Below are 2,330 nucleotides of genomic sequence, written 5' to 3'. Positions count from 1 at the left end.
TTGCAAGGCATTGAAAAAGCAGCTTTGTAGAGGTAGAGGTGGAGGGGTGGGGGGAGGTGGAAGAGGACTGGGCCAGGGTATATGGGAAGCTTCATGGAGGAGCCAGGATCTGGGGTGAGAGCCACAGCTCAGCTAGTGGGTCTGGAGCGTGGGCAGATCCAACTCACCAACTCTCAAAAGTCCTAACAGCTTCCATGCACGAGTAGTCACCCTTTCCAAATGACCAACAACCCCACAGTTCTGGCAGGGCAGCTGCTTGGCCAGCAGGTAGTAGAGCAAGGACTCTTGAGGCACACTTGATCTTCTGACGAAAGAGTGGGGTCCAGAGAAGGAGCCTTGTTTCCTGAGAATGAGCAGGGGGTGACAGGTCTGTGCAGCGCCCTGGCTGCCTGGATATGGTGGTCAGCGTTATCAGACGGCCCTTGGACAATTTCACCTCCACGTCCTCATTTTCCTCACATAACCTTCATGACGAGCTACTTTTATACTGTGACTTTGAGTGCTTGAATGACATATGTCCAAGGTCCCCCAGCTGCTGATAGATGGTCTGGGAAGCACTAGATAACTAAACTTAAACTTGGCCATCATCAAAGGCCTGCCCAAGGTTACCTCCAAATATAGGGACAAACAAATTTGTGTGTTCATGACTTAGGAGGAGATAGGATTGGTGAGGAATCCCCTTTCTTAGAGGAAGAAGCAAGGCAGAAGAAACCTACCACTCCCTGGGAATGTAGTCTATGTGGCTTTTAATTTCCTGGGCTGGATTCTGAAGTTAATGATTCACTTGTAGTTCTGTGTGCAGCCTGCAAGAGACCAGAATGAGAGTTTTGATGCCTGAGATTCTACCCCAAGGGGACATTTTAGAGTGGGGGGATCTTGGAGAGGGGGCAGTCTCCTTTCCCCATCCTCTTCCTTCCCCTCCCCTCTGAGCCAGGAGATAGGGGTGAAGACGGGGCAAGGAGGGGTGGCTGGAGGCAATATAACCCTTTCAATGCTCAGGCCTGGAGCACAGGGCATCTGGAGCTGATTCCTGAGAAGGTGCTCCCAGCCTGTTCCTAGCTCTGGGAGCCTTAAAGTCAGGTCTCTCAGCTCTGTCTTCCTCTTAGGAGAAAGGCAGTTTGGGATTTAGTCACATGGTACCAAAGACATTATTTTAAAAGCCAGTGAGGTTAGGCTACCATTCTTGTCCTCCAGCAAATCAGGAATGCAGAGGGGTCCAGGGTAGGTTTGGTGGTCTGTGTGTCTGTTGAGATCCTCTGGCTCAGGTTTGCCCTATTTCACAGGATGTCTGTCTGACCCACTCCCCTCCTCACTGGGGGTTGGCAGAGTAGCAGCAGCCTCTGTGGGGTTCTAGGCCTGAGCCATCTTCCAGCCCTTCCCTTCCCGGCTCCAGGAAGTCTGGAGCCCTGCAGTCTCCCAGGCAGGTCAGGGGCCTGGGCTGGCCAGCTGGAGAGGCCTGGACCTGACAAAGCCTCTGTAGACCGAGACACCACAAAGATGGAGCCTTCAACTTAGACTTTCATATGCTATAGAGCCAGAGCAGCTCTGGCTGGAGATGAGGGAGGAGCCAGGGAGGAGCCTTAGTGGTCCTCTGGGTCACCAGAGGGAAACAGAGCCCAGGGAGGGCTATGACTTGCTAAGGGCACACAGAGAATTAGAGGATACTCCCTAAAGGATGTGGCCTTCACATTCAGTCTTACCCCAGATCCTCTGCTGAGCTGCAAGGGAGGTTGGGATAATTATCCCCATTTGACAAAGAAGGAACTGAGGTTCAGAGAGAGGCAATGTCACCTAAAGAAACATGAGGTATGTGAATCCAGGTCTGAATTCTGCCTCCCTCTATCCATGTTCCATACTCTTTCCTAGATTCCATTTTCTGTCTCATCAATCAACAAACATTTTTCATGCAGGGAACCCAGAGAGAAATTGGCCACATTCTGTGCATTCAAGGGACTTCCTGGAGTAGCCAAGGACCAACTGCATGTGAAGGAGAGCAATACATGGAGGTAGAAACAGCAGGGGAGTGTAGGCTGGAACAGTCAAGGAAGACTTCTATAGGAGGTGGCATTTCCAGAATTGTTTGAATAAGGGGCGCTAAAGAGAGAGACCATAAATTATGACTGGGGAGAAGGCTAGAGGATCAAAGCAGGGAATGAACTAGAGCAATAGCCCATGTCCTCATAGAGAGGAGTCAGTGCAGTTTATGAAGAGCTGTGGTGTCCTGGAAAGGGATATTTGTATGGAATCAGATGATCCAGATGTGCACAGAAGTCTGGAAAGCAGAGGCTGGGCCCTCTTCACTCTGAATCCTCAACTCCGAGCAAAGGGTC

This window comes from Chrysochloris asiatica, unplaced genomic scaffold (genome assembly GCF_000296735.1).
Source record: "Chrysochloris asiatica unplaced genomic scaffold, ChrAsi1.0 scaffold00326, whole genome shotgun sequence".
In the NCBI taxonomy this organism is placed as follows: domain Eukaryota; kingdom Metazoa; phylum Chordata; class Mammalia; order Afrosoricida; family Chrysochloridae; genus Chrysochloris; species Chrysochloris asiatica.
This window is presented reverse-complemented; position numbering follows the sequence as displayed.